This window comes from Cydia strobilella, chromosome 13 (genome assembly GCF_947568885.1).
Source record: "Cydia strobilella chromosome 13, ilCydStro3.1, whole genome shotgun sequence".
Lineage (NCBI taxonomy): Eukaryota > Metazoa > Arthropoda > Insecta > Lepidoptera > Tortricidae > Cydia > Cydia strobilella.
The window spans coordinates 11,738,360-11,760,149 of NC_086053.1; the positions used below are offsets into that span (position 1 = coordinate 11,738,360).

The 21,790-nt window shown below is 35.5% G+C and overlaps 1 protein-coding gene and 1 long non-coding RNA gene across 2 annotated transcripts in view; both read left to right on the forward strand.

The window, feature by feature from the left end:
- The window catches only part of LOC134746858 (uncharacterized), a 353,422-nt gene that overhangs the window by 162,453 nt on the left and 169,179 nt on the right, over window positions 1-21,790 (forward strand). The gene's annotated exons all lie outside the window — the stretch shown is intronic.
- Window positions 1-21,790, forward strand: part of LOC134746815 (neuropeptide CCHamide-2 receptor-like) — an 89,198-nt gene that overhangs the window by 27,471 nt on the left and 39,937 nt on the right. The gene's annotated exons all lie outside the window — the stretch shown is intronic.

The window sequence follows — 21,790 nt, forward strand, 5'->3', positions numbered from 1 at the left end:
AACAGGTGTACGAGTACCTCATTCATCATTATTACCTCAACTTCATATAGGCTTGTACATATCTGAAACAGCTTGCATGTATATGGTAATAACTAATAACGTTAAGAAATATTAGAGTATCTTGATCTTCGGGATCAAAAGCATCTTTGTGTAAATACATCTAGATGTCTATCAAACATAACTGTGGCCTGTACGAGCCGAAAATTAAACTGTATGCTGTACTCCTCATCCTGACCAACATTTGTTCAACGACTTTTAAAAATAACTGTATTAAAAATAAGTGTTTTGATTTTTAATACAAAGTTTATTCTAAGACGCAATGTAATGCGAATTTTGTTATGTTTAAGGCGTGATAAGCTTCGAGCAATACCGGGAAGGGAGTCGGCATTCGCACTATTTCCCCTCTGCCGAAGCACATGCCCAATGGGCATACACACAAAATAAAAATATAAAAGTCTTTATATTATAATATAGTATTTCCGCAGAGGCAACGGAGAAGAAAAATTGCGAAAAAGATTACGCAATCGAATGTTTTTATCGCGCTAATTTGATGAATAGGGGACTATTTAATTGTTCAAAAGGGTTTTGTTTTTTTAATTGGAAGAAATATTTGCTTGAATCTATACATCCTATATCTGTCGACCTTGTATTTGCATACTCAGTGCGTTTATCTATGTTATGTAATACTTCTTTAAGGCCGCTCCATCGGTTTGCCGCTATCACTGTTTGTCACATTTCGCAAGAAAGAAAGAAAGGGAAACCCATGCGCGCCAAGTGTCAATTGTGATAAAATTTTGTCGATTTTTATTTATTTAAAAAACGTTGCCTTACAATATCGAAATTCGAAAGCTGTCAAATTACTATTTAAGTTAAGATTGTATTTTCTTCTTTCTTTTGTTTATAGTGTCACTCACATAATAAATAACCGAGTAAAGTTTGATTAAAAGTCCGAGTTACAGGTTACTTTGGGAATTAATTGTATCTAGCGAAGTGTCATAATTCGTGTATCGGAAGCTGTGTTATTAAAGATAATATAATCAAGAACTACATATATTTTTTCCGCGTCTACGAATATCAACGTCTCTCAGAAAAATAAAATCATATAAGGAGATTTCTCGCCTTCTGGCTCAGGGAACGACCTTAACATGCTCTAGAAAACATACCTGCAAGGTTTCATTAGATTTGCGCTCGTGATAGGGTGACATCGGGTACCGTGATAGGGTGACGAGCTTACCTTAGCTTTTTTTTCTCAACTTTACACTAAATATTATACATGGTCTTTGTGTAAATGTTTGTGTTTGAGATAAATTTTAAATAGTTATCGATAACAAGATATAAGGAAACATTTGTATATCATTATTATTCTTTTACCACTATAATCGAAAACCTGAAACCCTAGCATGTTATCGCTCGCAGCAGGTATATTGACAAATTTTGTTACTTGATGTCTCATCCAATAAAGTTAGAAAAGTAAAAATATTGATGTCTATTCGATTTCCTTGACACGAATTCGCTTCATAGAAGCGTTAAATCTAATCAAAAGCAATAATAAAAAATACCTGTATGTAAATAGATATAACAATTTATTCATGCGTAAAGCAGCAGATATTGCCATTAAAAATGTAAAGGCTTATCCAATATAAAATCTTATCGCCAAAGGCAAATTGTATTACGTTTATTTGGCATATGATCAAACTCCAGGCGTGTAAATAAGATCATATACGTGCTTATTTAGTGTTAGTTAGAACTTGAGTCTTACATGTCTTCATTTGAGGATCTCTACTACAGTCGCCATCAGATATATCGGAGCGGCCAAGGTGCTCACAAATATCTGAAAACGCCTCTATTGTCAAGACATTAGAGTGCGTGTTCAGATATTTGTGAGCACCTTGGCCGTTTCGATATATCTGATGGCGATTGTACAATGAAGATCTTAAAAAAAATCGAGTTTTTTGAGTTGTAACAAATATTTATAACTATTGAGTGTTTGCTAAGCGCCAATCAAAAGGACTTCCTTTAATAAAGACTCCGTCACAAAGTTTGGTTAGTCTTAAATAAAAGGAAAGGATATTCGCGCCTTCGACAGATTGTGCATTAAAACGCAATACTGGATTTAGAAAAATATAAATATACTCATCAGTTTTCTTTAAAAAGGACTAAGTATATAAAGTTTGTTTAAACTTTGACAATGAATGAATCGAGTATTAAAGGATAAGACATTAAAGACTCGAGGTATTACAACACTAGTATATTCCTGGTTCTTATCTGGCACTTATTTTTGGGGTTTTCGGCATATTTGGGCCAAACACCGCGACGTCCATAATATTTTCCTAGAGAAAATATCGGCTTTATCCGACACTCCTATTTCCCATTCATGGAAGGCTTATCTTGATGAAATTCTTCTAAGAATATTTAGTTCAACGGTGGCTGAATAGAAGGTTGTGTAATCTAAATTTTGGTCGCGTTTAGGTAATCTTTTCCAACTTATGTCTGGATTTTTTATACGTTCTCCTTGATTTTGAGATAGAATACATTAACTTTGACACAGAGCTTGCAGTGCATCGCGCGCGCACCAATAAGTGCGATCGAAATGCCTGATGCACGGACTACCAGTGGAATTCGCGGGCATCAGTCATAGTCAGGGCAGAAATCATAATTCGGATCCGCTCTTTTTTGGACATTTTCCCACACTGATTTTTCCAAACGGTGGCACCACTCAAAAACTTTTAGGTCCCGGCGGCTAAGTGTAGGGCCAGCGGTAAACCTCAACCAACCCTAAATATACCTAAACTTACTTTTAAACATCAAAAGCTTGATGAAAAATGCGTACCTATTTTACAGAAGAATCTACTACGATTTTAAATGCATGCCTTTTCTTTTGTGATACTAGTAATATAGTACCAAATCCTTCTGCTTGCACGAATAATGAAAGCTTTTAAAGCTTTTACGTTGTTGAGCAAGCGTTAAACGCCATCGTCATTATCGCCGAAATAAAGCTATTTATGAAAATATTTGATAATAAAAATCATAATGAATAAGTTGCATGTTTATGATCTTGATAGGTAGTTAACAGTTATCGAAAAGGTACTTTTATATAAAGGATTAAAGTACGAGCAAACATTGTGTTAATAGCTCAAAAAGTGCCATTAAATATTAAGGAAAAAAATAACCCGAAATAGTTGTTTGTGCAACAAGAGAGGAAAGTTAGTTTTTCTTGCGAGTGTTTATTTTAGAGTCAGTATTTTGGATAGCATGTAGAAGATGTAGGTACATATGTAGCTTACGTGGGTTTTTATCTGTGTAATTTTCTCACCATCCTTCAGGGGCTGAATTTAAAAAAAATAAGTAAATTATCCTTACAAATTCCCAACATATCAAAATTTTCATTAATTTAAAACGGTCTATTTGTAAATATGGTAGTTAAAAGATAACAAACAGACAGACAAAGCAAAGCTGACAGGCTCACAATGTGGTAAGTATTACAAAGTGAAATAATACATGTTGGTTCAGTAACTTAGGTTTATGTACCTTTCCAGAGATCATAAAATAAATGTACTTCAAAGCCTAATTTTCTTGCTTGACCATTTTAGGCATGTTCAACCCGTATGCTCCCTAAAATCTATACAATAAAAGCCAAATCATGAACTATATTGTCCGCGGAAGGACGCCCGTTTTCCGGGATGATTTTGACACGACCACTTTTTACTATCTTGAATTTCCTTGCATGCTCCGGAACAAATAGAAACTTATGAAAAGGAAGCAAACATGACACTGTATTTTCCTTTAAAAGCTCTATTGATGAAAGAGCTGGGCAGCCATTAGTGTATTGCCTTTAAGGCACTCCCAGGTTACAAAGGACTAATACGTTATGTCAGTTTTACCAACCCTAGGGCATTGAAGGCCGCTGATATCGTGCGACGCGACGTCGGATAATAACGATGCTTTTTTACGCAGATGGTACCTACTTATAATATAATATTACCCAGGCGACTGTGCTTAGTTATGAACTGACGTCAAACACATTTATGTGTAAATCTTATCTCAATGTAACATTAATACATTTGTGCTGAAAGGGCATGGTTTATTGACACACAAAGGCACGTACTACTTTCCCGCATACATGCGGCAGATGGGTCACTGCCGCAAGCGCAATAGTCGGCCCAATTCGAACAATTCCTATATCACAGCGATACTGTCTGTGTCAAAAGTTGCGTTTTTGATTGAAGAAATGTCACTTTTGACACTGACAGATCGGTATCGCATCACTGTGACATCTTATAGGTAAGCATTGTTCGAATTTGACCGAATATAATAAGTTTTAGGTCTTATGAAGCGATCTGTATCATAACTTTAGGTAGTTTCAAAATTTGCCGCTGTTTAGGGTTTCGTACCTCAAAAGGAAAAAACGGAACCCTTATAGGATTTCTCGTGCGTCTGCCTATTTTCTGCGAAACTACTGGACCAATTAAGTTAAAAATAATGATACCTACGTATAACAACTATCTATTCTCCAAAAATAGGTAAGTATAGAAATCGATTTGGGTACAGAGAATCAATAAGATTAAATGTAGTGTAATGCACTACATGAAACTACAGTCTAACACGAAATGTCGTGTCTAAAATTGGTTTCAAGCTCCCTAATCACTTTGATCATTATAGGTAATATGAAATTGATGCACTGCATTAGGTACAACATATTGCATTCCACTAAAATTATAGGAGTAGATTCCTAAGTGTTTCGTATTTTCTATATTAAAGTTACTAATATGGAGTGAGAGCTTGTATTTTTTTACTTAATGAGGGCTAGGGCTACCGTTTTTGTGCTCACCAGTTGGAGCCACTGTAGATATCCAGAAAAACAAATCTCAAAATTCTTCTATGCTTATTTTTATAAAATCAATACGTTCTAATATACACAAAGGTATTTTAACGTCTAAATGTGGCATTTTTTCAACCTATTTAATTTTCAATATAATATTTTAGTTGGCACTTTTTTTAAACCACTAACATTTATTGAGAACTAACACTATATCAACTATATCTGTTGTTTACCATGATTAATCAAAGATGGACAAAGATTTAACACAATTACGAATAAGGAGTGAAAATTCCCGATAAAAAAGCTTGAAACCCCCAAAACTTCTATGCATCTACACTAGCGCCCCTAGCGGCGAAATTAAACGCGGTGGCCCTCATTGTATAGTGGTTTAACCTCTATATTTATATCCGATGTAAGGATTACGATTCACCTACTCGTTTCTACATTTTTATTAGGCAAATGATAGCTAATAAAATGTTTCAAGATCAAATTGGCTTTTCGAGGTCGATACACTTTTCCTAATAAAAATTTCCAAGGCGAATGCCAATATTTATTTTAGTACATATGTCGAACGAACGTGACCTGCCCTTTCGAGAGGCTAATGATAATTGAAAAAATAATAAGATATTCCTTATCATCATCGTCATCATATCCGCCGAAAGACGTCCACTGGTGGACATAGGCCTCCCCCAGGGATCTCCACAACGACCGGTCTTGCGCTGCTCTCATCCATCGGCTCCCCGCGACCTTAACCAGATCGCCGGACCATCTTGTTGTGGGTCTTTTCCTGCTGCGTTTTCCGGTTCGCGGTCGCCACTCCAAAACCTTTCTGCCCCATCGGCCATCGGTTCTGCGAGTAATGAGGCCCGCCCACTGCCACTTAAGTCTGGCAATTCTCTGAGCTATGTCGACAACTTTGGTTCTCCTGCTTTCTGATTCGATCACGCAGGGAAACTCCGAGCATAGCTCGCTCCATTGCTCTCTTTTTATGCCTGCCGTCTATTCGTTTCGTACTACGATAATGATGAGATTGATGAGACAAGCTAGTTTTCACTTGGATTGGCACTCCTTATCCCTCAGTTGTCTTTGACGGCTGATTCATATTCATATTTGTATATAGCGATACGGTAGGTATTTACCTACCGTATTCGGTAAATCAAGTATCATCCAAATCTTTTCCTATTGCGCCCTACTCTTTTATTTCAATTTAATGATTTTAATGAAATCGAGACGACATGAAACAAAAGATTATCAGTACCAGATTGACGACAGAAACTACTTACTTTTCAATGTCATAAAATATTTTCCGTCGTAACAATTTTATTCTAGTAGCTATCCAAACGTGTTGAATATCTAAATTCTCACGCGAGTCGTAATTTCTCATCTCTCGTCACAGCGTTCCCTGGGAGCAGGCAGCAGATATTCCGTGATGAGATGACACGTTATTAACGCTAGTTGCGTATCAACTGTCTAAATAGCATTATAGTAGGAAATACGAAAATTTACATAATATGATATACTACGTTAAATATGTGACGTACCTACACTACCTACTCGTAACATGAAACAGTGTAGTTTCATTCATTTCACGACTTGAAATAACAAGCTTTATATACCTAATACTTCTATCTACCAGAATTATATTGTTAGCAGGTAACTCTTTAATTAGAATAAAAGTTTTGTTCTTGTTATATAATTATGTTACGCGCAGCCCGTTTTACCAAAGTTACCTTCGCACGCAACGTAACTTTAGTCTTCACGTATACAAGCAATATTACCAGAAATACTTGCCCTTTTCAGATAATCCACGTAAGCCCTTACTTAGAAATTGCGTTTAAGTAGGATCTTAATCAAAGTAAATTAAATATTTGCTGTATTTCGTTATTTTTTTTAAATTATTTATTGAGAAACAAACAGTTATAAAACAGATGAGTATTTAAAGTAAAAATTTTCTAGCAATAGACCTATAGTTTCCTATATGTAAACGACTATTAATAAAAACTTATTACTAAGTACAAATGACATGCAATACATGCATATTGTACATATAGTCCGACAAGAAATTGTAGAAAATGAATAAGAAGAAGATGGCAACAATTTAGTACGGAGATTTATTTTTATTTTTTGTTCAATTTTATTTAATTTCTACCATTTCATGCCGCACCACATATGTGACGAGATATATGATGAAATCTTAAATTTACAATCAGGTATTTTTATTTCAAAGAAGAATAAGCTAATTTCTTAAACAATCTCAATGAGCTGCTAAATATGTCCACGTTTTGGCACTTTTCATTGTACAACCTACATGTGCGTTTAATGTATGAGTGCTGCGCATGTTTAGTTCTGCTGCTTTTGATGCTAAATAACATTTTATTGCGACAACTACGTTCTGTTCTGCGGGGTACGCGTAAATCTAAATTTTGCAAGTTCAGGGGCATCTACTAAATTATTGAAAATTTTGAATAAGAAAATTAAATCGATACAGGAGCGTCTTAAGGAAAGAGATTCAAGATTGTATCTGGCTAAGAAGGTGGCGTAACTTTTGTAATTTCTACCTGTTCGGAATTCAAGAGCCTTTATGAATATTTTTTGTAATCTTTCTATTCTGTTTCTGTGTACATCATGACAGGGGTTCCATACTACAGAAGCAAATTCTAAGCGACTTCTGATATAGCTATTATAAAGTAATTTATACTTCTGACTTAGCTATTATAAAGTAGTTATAGGCAAGTAACAAATAATAAAAGTTTACTTGATACTCGTCGCATATGGTCACGATCAACATCTTCATCATAAGGTTTTTTTATCGGTTTTATTTCCTTATTTTCTTCATTAGATAATCTTTATGACATCTGGGTAATTGCACATAAATATATTTAATTAAAATTGAATTTATAATCATTTCCATTTTCTCTATTTAGTGAGTATCTAGGCTGTTGTGTACCTTCCGACAAATCTCTCGAGATTTTTCTATCTTTCCTCTCTCTCTCCGCGGTCTTGGATACGGTGGTTATTGGATACGGATTCACTCTGGTGTGCGAGCGGGACATCGATATACGCGCATAGCTGTGATATACACCGGAGCTACGTGCGAATTCGCATCAGTGTGGTATATGTAATTTGTTTACCAAAACGTAGTAAACGTACCTACAAGTTTATATGTAGGCGTATGGGCATTTTATTGTTGCATTCATGCTTACGACCGCGTCTGCCAGTCCGATATTATTTGATGCCCTAAGGGTATGTCCACATGAGTGCGCTTTTATATTCACTTTGCGCCTTTTACCCCAATGCATGTGTCAAACTACTCAAGCGTTGGTTGACTGAACACATCGCATGCATCGCCAATTCGCCACTGTAATTGACGCAGTATGTGTCTGAATCAAAATAAATTAAAAGTGAAAGACAAAGACGAAAGTGACAGTTGAAATAGACCAATTGATTGATACAATGACTAATTGACTAGTATAATTAACGATATGTGTGCAAGTATGCCGGTTTTGTGGTGTTACGTTAACATTTCTTATTTACAAGGATCTTACCATGAGGCGGATCATTTTTTTTTATTATATAACTCCTATTTGTCGGATTTTTTTCCGTAAATATTTCTTTCTGTAGCGATTTCTATTGTCACAGCCGTAATTTTCCTTCTATCTATCGAAGAGAAAATAGATAGATAGGTAGATTTATTTATTGGTACGATTATATTGTCAAACATTGGTTAAAAATTACAATTATTATCAAAATAAATTACAATAAATTATGTCAATAGTTATATAATAATTTCAATTATCAATTCAGAAATTGATGCAATAGGAAATGAAGTTAGAGTAATTAAAATTACACTAAATAACATCGAAAAACAATAATAATAAAAAAAAAGAAAAAAAAAACTAAAAATGCAATTATTACAATGTCAAATGATATGGTATTTATTTAGGTATATTTATTAATCAAAATCATATAGGTATTTTTGGAGTTTTTATCAATATTGACGCGTGGATATAATCTTAGATACATTTAAAATATCATAAAGCAAATTATAAAAATATAAGTGATAAATAAATACATACTCGTAATTAATAATGAGAGAAAAATTACGCAAAAACGTTAACGAATTACATTTTACAATAAAATAAGTATTGGTAGGGAAAATTGATGCTTTTTAATTCAATCTCAATTCATCAACATGGATGATCCCTTGTTTCTGTCGCTAACATTCGACGAGTCGTAAAACCTTCTTTTATTTGCCGACCCTTTGCACAGTTTGCATAAGTCATTAACTGTAGACCTTTCATACACATCACAACGTTTTTCTTTTGGCAGTTAACTCTATATTACGTGCGATATCTAACAGAAGTAACTGGGAATCATACAAAAATATACTGAAACGCAATTTGCATGCGTTAGATCCTAAAAAAATGTTTCCACGCTAAAATCTGGCTACATTAAAATCCCTTAACCCTGCATCTGTGCTGCACAACATGAAACTCTTTGTGCTTAACCGGTGTAATACAAGTTAGTTAAAACATATGAAAACAATAAAACCGGGCTAATCAGCAACGCAAAATTAAAACCGGGCTAAGCCAGAATATTCCATCTAATTTACGATAGATGAATAATCGGCGTTGTGTCGCGCGCGCAGGTGAATTAGTAGATGTGGCGTGATTTCAGCCACAAACATTTTTATGTTTAAAACGAAAAGGGTGGCTGAAAATTTTCTGTTAACCTTCCGATTCAGTTTTAATAACAATTTGAAAAGATTTTCATCTTATTTTGATACGACCTTAAAATAATAGAATCTGCCTCCTAGCGCCACACCAATCCCAATAGCCCGGGGTTAATCGGTTAAAACGTTAACCCAGTGTCAAATTGTATTGGTAACCATGGTAACTGCAGGTTTAACCGGTTAACTCCGAGTTAGTGAATGGTGCAAGTGGCCCCTAGTGTAATAACCAGGCATCGTAAACTGCGAGCGAAATCCATTGAAATGACGTATGACAACCAGTTACAACCAGTTACAACCAGTTACAACCAGTTACAACCAGTTACAACCAGTTACAACCAGTTACAACCAGCTACAATGGATTTCGCTTGCAGTTTACGATGCCTGGTAATAACCCGTAATTAATACAGAACCCGGCTGTAATTTTGAGTGCAATAGTATGATGTCAAAAGTTAGTCAACCAAGTGAATGACTTGTCATTTAATTTTCGCAAATGAACTGCGCCCGTTCATTATTATTAATAGCAGGTCGTGACTTCGCAAATTGTAAAATGAAGACTTAGCCATGATTACACCCACTTAAACTTCCTATGACGTTGTGTATTTCAAATAATAAATCTTGACACATCTACACTGTCATAAAAGTGGCCTAATTTAAGCCAGGTCACGAATTGTCAGATGAATTCGGTGTCGACTCGGATACTGCTTCAAGCGTTTTAAATAAAATTGACTTGCAAAGTGAAAAAGCAATCCTAATGGAGGAAGTAGAATATACCAACTTTCATTGTGACTTAAGATGTGTGCGTAGATAATTTGTAGGGGCGCGTATTTTTAAAGTGGTTGAACTCTACTTAATGATAATACTCGATTGATAAAATTGGGAAAAGTTACTGCATTATTAAATAGATACCTACCTAATAATTAAATTGGACATTACATAGCTTAATTCTACTATTGAACAACCAATTTAGCTAGGATCCTAAATGGCTTAACAATCACAGAGCGTTTTGATAATGATATCGTGTTAACATTTTACAATTCCGAATGCCTCCTCCTCCTCAGATTTGACAAGTGTAACAGTGTCTACTTTAATTAAGAACAAAATTAATAATAGATTAGATTATATTAATTTATTTCTTATTGGAAATTACATGATATTTAACAATATTGTAACCTGGAGATAACATAGCCTAAATAAAACAAATTGCAAGTTATAATTAACTTGTCTTAGGTACCTAACTTAATAGTGGATATGATTACTAATTAAAACAGTACAGTACCTAACAAATTTAAATAATCTCGGACAATTGAACTCCTGTAACTTTTCAATTGCGAAATACCAGTTCACAAAGTTTTTCCCCTAGAGGTGAGAATGCAGTTTTTCCAACTAATATCGGATCGAATCGGTGACGTGTTTTTTTTAAATAGTTGAATCCTAAGATAAAACTCATTTCACTAAGACCATTGCCATCTGATAAATGTATCAATAACATGATTTATTAACTTAAATAGTATTACTATTTACTAAATGTCATCTAAATATAAGAAGCTCAGTATTCCGCCCACGCCAGCAATATAATTCCTCCCACGCTTTTAGGGAAAACTCACACCAGTGTCCACTCAGCCTAACCCTTATAGACTTACGTAAATACATTTAAGAGCAATGTAAACAGGTCACTTCGGATATATTCTCCATACGAATATACGCACTTTTAGTTATTACTTTTTTAATGTTTAGATTTGTATTGTACATCATTATTTGTGACGTTTTCAACCAGAAGGTACCACATTGTCGCTTGCCGATAAGGTTGATTAAGTTGATTTCAAATGGAAGCTTTATGAAAATAGCGCCTTATTGACAACCGACAATAAGTACCCTTTTGGATGAAAATGGCACATTTATTCCTAAATAGGGATGTTGACAATTTTTTAGAACTGTTTTTATTTTATAGATAGGACACGTAATTATTGCAAAAAAATAAAAATAAAATTATACATTAATTTTTAATAAAATATCGACTTTAATTAGTTTAGTATTTAAATTTCGCTCAAAAACGCTCCAAGCTGTCACGTGATCTTGATGACGTAACGATGTGATAAACAAACTGCTGTCAGTGCCAGAGGACCACCAAGAAATTTAGGACGTATCTTAAGGTTCGAATCAGGCCAAATGCCAGCGCGAGCTACACGCTCCAACTTGCGAAAAACCGTATGAGCAAAACGCGACTACAAACAGAGAACCCGCCTAACGGGTCGCTGGCAGTGAATGCTTCAAGACTTCATTTCAGACTAATAATTAAATCGAAACTTGAGCGCTTTTCAACTTGTTAGAGACCCGAGTCTTTTGTAGTCACTTATGTAAGTCCTTTTCAGAGAACTTAAGGGTCCCCGGCAAGCTCGGTTCTCCATACAAACGTAGTTCCGCTCTCATTTTAAAACGACTAGCTAGATTGCTCTGAAACTTTGTACTTACAATAGGATAAGGTAAGGTAGGTCTCTAATTAGTTTATGTAGCTTCAGATACCATAGTTAAAAAAAATACGAATTTAAGTTTTTCATACATAATTTGTTTTTGCTCTATTTCATTTGTTTTATAAACTGGAGCTATATAAACTAATTACAGACTACTTATACTTCATGTCATTGTATGTGCAAAGTTTCATTACAATCCAACACGTAATTTTAAAATGAGAGCGGAACTACGTTTGTATGAAAAGGTGCAAATCGGCCTAGCTTGCCGGGGACTTAAATTAGTTTTACAAAATTCTTCAAAATAAGGACTCGGATTTTTTTTAGCATTAAAACAAGTCAAGTTCTTCAAATTTAGTTTTAAAAGACTTTATTTAGTACCTATTTACCAACACTAACGTGAGGCAGCAGTATGGCAGGCGTAAGGTGAAAAGCGCTAAACGATTAACATGTATCTACTTTATACACACGTGATCTATATTTACAATTCTAACCCTTGTTGGGTTCGGCACGACGTTAAGTTAATCATCCTGTCGACGCAACGGTCAACCATGAATCCAAATTTTAACAATGGCGTATTTTCTTACGCTTTTGTGGCCGCGTTAATTAATTACTAGAGACTCATCAAGTGAAGTGACTTAAATTCAAACAAAACAAGACCTTATGATTATTTAGGATAAGAACTCCGAGATATCCAGGATAAGTTGGTGTAAGGCGAAAATTGCGTGTTACGATGGTTTATCCTTCGTGTTATTTGAACAAATGACCGTTAACCCAAATTTTGATAATTACACATGTCATGAAATTAAACACAGCCACTTTTGGACAACTTTCCTTTTTGTTTGTCCTGTTAAAGTAATAAAATGTCCCTTAACAATTCTTTTTCGATATTCTAATTCAACAAAGTACATACAAACATAAATATAATAGGAGGGGTAGGCAGAGACCACGGATTTCCACTCGCTAAGATCCTGACATACCTTTTTCGCTTCCTTCACTATCATAACATTCCTCATACACGCTCGCCGGTTTAGGGTGCTCTTGACCTGGCCCTTCTTCAAGATTTCCCCGATCTGATCAGAGAAAGTTCGCCGAGACCCACTCCCGTTCCAACTCCCGTTTCTACCTCTCTCTTATACACTCTCTTTATTTTTAGCCTTCTTTCACTCATTCTTTCCACGTGTCCAAACCATCTCAACATACCTGTCTCAATTTTTGTCACTACATCTTCGTTCACCATCCCACTTAGTCCCCATTTTTCCCTTATCACACTGTTCCTAATTCTATCTTGTTATCTCACACCACACACACTTCTTAACGCTCTCATTTCCACTGTACTCACTTGCCTCTGATGCCTCTTCTGCCATACCCAACTTTCGTTACCATACACAAGTGTAGGCACCAACACCCCTCTATGCACAGCCAACCGTGCTTTGCGACACCTTCTGGCAACAAAACAACAAACAACAAAGTAACATAATTAAACTCATAATAAAAGCAAAGTCTCTGTGAAAGTTCATCTAAAGCCTAAAAGTAGGCACATGAAGAAACCACAGGGTTCAAAATTAGCAGTTACGTACATCGTATTTAATACGTCGTGTTTTTAAACTTTTTCACTTTTCTCTTAGGACGTTTTGCCTGGTCAAGTGTCCTAAGAAAAAAATGGAAATTATGGGTAGGACAATTTTACATAGATCGACCTAACTAGTCCCACAGTAAGCTCAATAAGGCTTGTGTTATGGGTACTAAACGACATATATCTAATACTTCTATATCTAAGAAGACTCATACATATATTATATACATACATAAAAACCTTCCATCCATGAGGCATTTATTTGACAGGTGGATTTGACAGGTGAGGGCATTTATTTGTGTGATGAACACAAATATTTGTGCCTGAGTCATGGGTGTTTTCTATGTATTATAAGTATGTACCTATATTATCTCTATTCTCAGTGATAACAAAAAAGCTACTTGAGATTGAAGTGTGTAAGATAAGATATTATAATTATTCGGCTTAATACACTACACTGTATTTTAGTTGCATGTTATATCCTTTTATCTTGTGATGAAAATATTTTCGGTAGTAAAAACTTTTTGTAGATAGATACCAAACTTCTTTATGAAACTGGCTAACAACCATACAGTTAGTGCATAATCTACGTGTAAAAGAAGTAGGTGACTACGTCATGCTCACGCCCTTAAGGTGTGTTACACTGGAGATTTTTTAACTTTTGATTTGTTGTAAATAATTAATATCTCCTTAATTATGAGTTTTTGGACTATATGTTACATAACTTTATATACTCTAATTAGGCTCTAGTATCGTTAGCTTAAATCTTTCGGGTTATTAACGGTCACGGTGTATAAGTATGTATATCGTCGCCTAGCACAAGCTTTGATTAGTTTGGGGCTAGGTTGATTTGTGTAAGATGTCACCTAATATTTATTTATTTATATAAAAAAAAAAGAAAGAAAAGAACTCAGGAATAAATATTTGTCATAAACATACAAATAAGTATCCTAACCAGTATTGGCATTGGAGGGCGCGATTACTCTTTCTTTCATACGAAAGATTTTAAGATACCTACATTAGGTACGTATATAAAATATTTTTCAGTTTATACCAAAGCAAGGTTTACATAAAGTATCCAATAATGTGACGTTTTCAAGCAAAAGGTGCCACTGTGTCGCAGTATCTTTATACGAATAACCTTTCAGAACGTCCTTATGGCATGCGACAATGTGGCTTTTGCTTGATTTAGTACCTTTTGCTTGAAAACGACACAAATATGTACATAGGTACCGTGCTTGATGAGTTGATGACTGTCTTTATTTTCATCTTTCATTGATTCATTATTCTTTGGTTCATTATTTTTGTATGTGGGTATTTTTGTGGGTATATTGTAGTTTTTCCTCAGTCACCCGTTGACCACGAACGCTGTAAAGTGAAGGGTTCGAAACGTCGGGATGTATTATAAATTCAATATACGCGATATAATCCATTTTCATAGTTTTATTTCATGAGTAACAGAACTATCGCGGTAACCGAATGCAATATTATGTCTTTATTTTGTTCTTAAAAATACTTATCTGTAATACCTACTATTGACAATTGAATTGACCTTATATGAAAGCTGAACATCAGTGTTAGATTTAAGATAAAATTGTTTAATTTGTCTATAAAAATGTTGAGGAGGTTAAATCGCATACGATCGTAAATCGCTGCCGGTTAATTTTATGCGCATTTACGCAGATTCGTATGCGTTTGTTTATTTTTACTGTGGTTTATATGCCAAGCCGTTTATTACCCTGATTCATTGGCAGTAAAAAGTATTAAAACGTACAAGTAAAACTCGATTTCGTGATAACTAGTAGTAGTTAAGAATTGTCAAAATTTATTAAAAGTAGGCAAGTATAAAACGTTATTTAATTGTTTTTTATGATATTACGGGAGGCAAACGAGAAGACGGATCACCTGATGGTAAGCGATTACCGCCGCCCATGGACACCCGCAATACCAGAGGGGTTGTGACTTGTGAGTGCGTTGGCGGCATTTTCTTTAAGGTTTGAAGGTCGTATCGTAACAGTATTAAACATATAAATAAGTGACCACATGCTTACAAAAAACCGGTCAAACGCGAGTTCGTTTAACTCGCGCACCGAGGGTTACGTACAAACTTTAAATTTTCTCATGTAACTATAAACACGAAAGACTTTTGACAAGAACAGAATCATAAGTAATGAGCGTAATTGTGTATAGCCCCATCTATCGGCAAATTGGCTAACTAATTTCGGTTTTTCTGGGATAATAATTCTTTATCATGTGAACCGATTTCAACAATTTTTGTTTTATTTGAAAGAAGGTGGTTTTTGTGTAATCTCATAAATATTTCAAGTATAATAAACACCCGCAAAAGGGGCTTAAATTGCAAATTAAATTACGAAAAATGTTTTTTTATAATAAAAAAAAGTATTCAAGATAGAGGTGTGATTATGTTTTTCCTGTAATATTTATGATAATATTATTATTTTGTACAAAAATCATAATTTTTGGTTGGTATACTTCGGAGATAAGGGGGGGAAATGGTATTGTCTGTTTAACATTTTCCTTCAGTCTTTTGTTTTTCACTATGAAAAAAAAATTAAAACTTGTTTTGTATTTAAGCTCTTTCAAATGATATCCCTAGCAACTAGAATTTGAAATTTTGCCCCCTCTTTAATTGGCCAATTTTCATAATTAATAAAAAAATATTAAAAAATTACACTTTCAATGTGTTGGGTTAGTTCTTCATGACTATTCCAAATTTCAAATCGATAGCTTAAGTAGTTCTCGAGATATTTAGCAATGTGACAGACAGACAGACGGACAGAGTAGCACCATAAGGGTTCCTTTTGCACCTTTTTGGTATGGAACCCTAAAAACGACACAAAATTTTGCCGTTTACATAGATTTGTTTATAACTACAGCAATCTAACAGGTACCTACTCTCACTTAACAGAGGTAGTGGAAAATGCACGAGTTAAATGGATTCCCACCACTTGGTAGATAGGTACTTTAAATGCATAAAACAAGTTCTATGGATCAAATATGCATGCTCCAATCCCTTCGGTGTCCCGGGCATCACGTTTATGCACGATGGTACAACTACCACCGAGTTAACAACTAACAGAACCAAAAAATAATATAGACTGTCAATCTCCATAGGGGACCGCGCGTAAACCGATTATTTTTGTTTAGGCCAAGCAATAAGAAGGTATAGAGGGAAATGCTAGCTTAAGTGTGAAGAGGAGTTAAAAAAAGGTATTTTTTTTAAATTTATATGTTTTTACTTCGGAATGGTGACAATGTGATACCATAAATGAATTTGGCAATCCTGATATATACGAAAACGAACCAAACCCGGCCTAGCAGCTTCACTGATGTAGATAATCAAGATAAAATTGAGAGCCCTAAATAAACCTTCAAGAGCGGATATCTCAAAAACTATGCAATATATCGAAAAACTTGACTGGATAAAACTTGTAACAAATTAAATCACTTTTCATTTTGTATAAGTGACCATGTCGCTCAGACGCATAGTTTCCGAGATATAATCGAAAAACCGAAAAATGGAAGCCCCCCTTTAACTTTTGATATGTTCACCTCCTAACTAGTCCAAACAGAGCTACGAAGTCAAAAATTGTGTATTCATTTCCTGGCCTAGTTGGAACACTAGAATAATGTTACCACATAGCAATAAAAAGGAATGTCAACAACCGGCCAAGTGCCAGCCGGACTCGCGCACGACTTGTTGTATGGGAGCCCCACTTAAACATTTATTTTATTCTGTTTTTAGTATTTGTTATTATAGCGGCAACAGAAATACATCATATGTGAAAATTTCAACTGTCTAGCTATCACGGTTCATGAGATACAGCCTGGTGACAGACAGACGGACAGTGGAGTCTTAGTAATTGGTCCCGTTTTTATCCTTTGGTACGGAACCCTAATAAAGGAGACCTAAATCTCTAAGATTGAAAACGGCTAAGAAAAAGAAGCACAAGAATGTGACCACAGATGAAATAAATAATCGATGGCGGCGCATAGTCATTTTTTCATTTTTGTTATGAACATTATTCAAGCATGTTAAAGAAAGGTAAAGGTGATTCGGATGGCCACTGCAGCATCGACATTTCTGCAACGTTGCAGATAATGTCACAGTCGATGTCTGCCATTGCCGCATTGCTGTCGCAAGTATCGCAACTAGGACGCCCAATCCGTCAAGCAGTGACGCTGATGCGCTTATCGTAATTTCATAAAACATTTAGACTATTAAATTTGATAATTTGTTCTACATGTAATTTAGGTACTAAATTTTGACTTGATGATCTATACAATTTTGCAGACAAAGAATTAAAATTAAAATTCGAGACGTCACTACAACAACACACAACACAACACACAACACACAAGAACACACAAGACACAACACACAACAACAACAACAACAACAATAACAATAATACTGGAGATCGCGATCGTTATGTGGAGACTGGAGACTATTCGTCTTTACTTTGCACATGTTGTTGCGACAAGTGGCCTATATGACCTATATCTACAGAGTGCCGCAAATTAGTTCGTGTGTTCGTGTGTATGGGACCTGCATTACGTGGATACTCTTGGGAGGATCTCGGTTAATAGTAGAATGTGATGTATTTAGTGATCCCGTGTTAGCGGATATTCTCGAGACGCTTGTTATTAGAGGGAAAGTCAAACGCGACTGGCGCGTCTCGAGGGCGGAGTGATAACATTTGCCAAAACATTGACACGTCACGTCTGTCTTTTTGCCTTATAGTGTATGTACTCGTACTTATATACATATCGTACTCGTGGCCCGTTCACGTACTTGAATAAAAACCTTTTTATTCTGTTTTTAGTATTTGTTGTTATGGCGGCAACAAAAATACATCATCATAAATCATCATCAATTTCAACTGTCTACAGATGAGATACAGCTTGGTGGCAGACAGACAGACGGACGGACAGAGGAGTCCATCCTCTCTAATGTACAAACCATCTCAACATACTCGTAGGTACCCTTGTCAATTCTTTTCACTACATCTTCAATTATTCCATTTACAAACGTAGGCCACCAAAAAGTAATAGGTACAGTATAACCCGCTTACGAAGATTCTTAAGCGGGAAAGCTTTTTTTTATAGCTTATATTGTGTCCCACTGCTGGACAAAGGCTTTGTGAATACTCCCGCCAGTCCCCATAAAAAGAGTCCTGGTCGTCTCTCCATCTCCTTTTTGGCCTGCCTCTATCTCGGGTGATCTGTGGTGTCCATTCGGTCGCTATTTTGGCCTATCCGTGTGCATCCTACAGATGTGTCCTACCCAATCCCACTTGAGTTTGGCGGCCTTCGCGCCCACATCTGTGAGTTTTGGAGCGCAGCTCTGTGTCCCTTATCCAATCGCTTCTACGGACTCCGAGTATGCTGCGCTCCATTGATCGTTGGCAAATCTTGAGTCGGGACTTTTGGGCTTCTGTTAATGACCACGTTTGGGTACCTATCTTAGGATCCAGTGGAGGTTGTCCTTCATTAACGCCTTCATGGACCAGAAGCTCTTCCAGGCGTTATCGATGCGTCAATCGATTTCCTTGGACTGCCTCTGTTATCGAAGGATGCTATCTGGCCCAGATAAGTGTATTCATCAACATATTGTATATCCTGCCCATCTACCGTGACCCAACGTTTCGCGCCATTGGTCATTAACTGGGTTTTAGTCCTGTTAATTTCGAGTCCGACTTCAAGACTTGCCGTGCTGACTGTGCTAAGGTCTTGTAGCATTTTCTCTTGATGTACCAATATACTTAACCGTGAAAAAAATTATGAACTCAAGTTAAATTGTAGTAAACGTGATCGTAATTATTTACTATTTATATTTTTAGTTGTTAAAGTTAATACTTGTATTTGTATGCCTAATGGTAAAACAAAAAAACTGCATAGAATGACATATATGTAGATGTTGATACATTTAGGGCAGTTATAGCATCAGCGAAGTTCTAGCGCTCATAATTCGATCATTATGTAAATAACTATTTATGTGGGTGGAATTTATACATCGCACAACAATTTGCATGTTATACCGTAACATTAATTGCCGCTTACGCTTGATTTGGCAGGTTATGGTGTCAGTGAGCACAGCGACTGAATGCCTAATTAATGGAGACTAATCTAACGGAAGGTAGTATGAATAATAATGTTAGTATTTGAACGTGAAACTACATTGTTTAAATGTAAGCGTATTTATGCGATTGTCAAGTTAACGTTTTATTCGGCTTACAAAATATAAAGTAATGTCATGATTTAAAATATGTTCCTAAATTCAGCCTTTTTACAAGCTTTTATTTAACTTGCAATGTACCTATGTAAGTATGTACATGTAACATGTTTGTAAGGGTCAAATCGTGCAAGTTAAATTTGACCCACTTCCCGGTTTCCGATGACAATGCAATATTATGGTACCATCGAGCTGATCTGACGATGGAGACAGGAGGTGGCCATAGGAACTCTGTGATAAAACAACTCAACCTAATTGTGTTTGAGGTTTTTAGAATTGTCTCGATGAGTACTAGTTGCCTGTGGAAAGAAAAGTGCAGTCAGCGATAAAAGCTTGTACCAAAAATGAAATTTTTGCCAAAAACTTATTTCATTATAAATAAAATATTAAAATACATATAGACATAATACCTATAGGAATTTGCACACGAGAAAATCGGACTTTAGTTACGAAGCGATAGCTGTGCAACTAACTCCAAATAAAATAACAGATCTTTAGAATTTTCTATGTATTGAAATTATTGAAAATGTATGTTATGTAGGCATATGATATTAGCGTGCTCTATATTATGAGACTGTAGGTACTGCAGGTATATTAAATACCCCTTTGGCACACCTACTTTGGCACTACCACTCAAAGGGATTGATATATTTTGGTGTATAATATGATTAACATGTCATTAAAATCGACTTAGTTGTGAGATTGACATTACTTTTGACTGTACTGTGTTGTACTTTTTAGGGTTCTATACCTCAAAAGAAAAAAATGGAACCCTTATTATAGGATCAGTGTGCTGTCCGTCGGTGACCTACAACTATGAAATTTGGCAAGTAATATCGTCTTATACTACAAGTACCTACAGGTAAAAAATTTAAAATATGATTTTGTAAAAAATAAAAAAATAGTTAAAATTGTATGGAACCCTCGGTGGGCGAGTCCGACTCGCACTTGTCCGGTTTTTTTATAGCAGCTGACTTTCAAGATACAAGATCTAAGATGTGATGTCTAAGAAAATCGTCAGCCCCTTGACCTAATATATCCGGAATTTCATCAAAAGTATCGAAAAACGTTTACCGAGGTTTTTCGATTCAACTTTTCTATCCGCTTTTTGTTAGTCTTCTTTCAATCCATAGGCACTCTCAACGAGGGTCAAGGCCATTCCAGTTTGCTTGATATCAAATATATTTCTTTTAAAGGGCCTCCTTGCGCGTATAATATTGACAAATACTATTTTCATTTTTGAATATCTCTTCAGTTATAGTAGGGTTTTGGACTGTAATGGATATCTTCTCATAATAAAAGGCGAATATTGTTACAAAACCAAGTGGTAATTAATTGCAAAATAGAATTACCCGTTTAGTGAAAAATAATGTTTTTTACCCGATTGCGAAAAATTACGAAAAGGTTATGATTTGTGTGCGTGTGTGTGCGCAAGTGTGTATGTTCGTTCTCTTCTTAAATATTCACATCATTTATTTATGAATAGGAGGCAAACAACCAGACGAATCGCCTCATGGTAAGTAATTACCGTAGCCCATGGGGATGTCCATGAAACGGCCAAACCACATATTTTGACTAAGGTGTAGTTTCTAAAGTTAGGTCTTGTAGTTAGAAGCTTGGCTCTACAAGAGATCTGATAACTTTTTGACAGTGCGAGCCTTATGGTTTCATCTTGGCAACATTTTACATGAAAAAGTTTTTGGTGGGATGCCCTTTTCTTGAAGATTTGAAGGTAGTATCGGTCCGGAAATACTGCAGTACAGGAAGTTTCCGGAGAATCGCACAGTTGAGGACTTCCAACCATCTAAGTGGTGAAGATGGAAATGTTGTGCGATGGCGGAATGAAGCGGCAGGCCGCAGGGATTAATCCGAACAATTCCTGCGAGCGTTCCCTGTTATTATTTTTGGATAACAAATGTTTTATACGTATGTTAATGCAGAG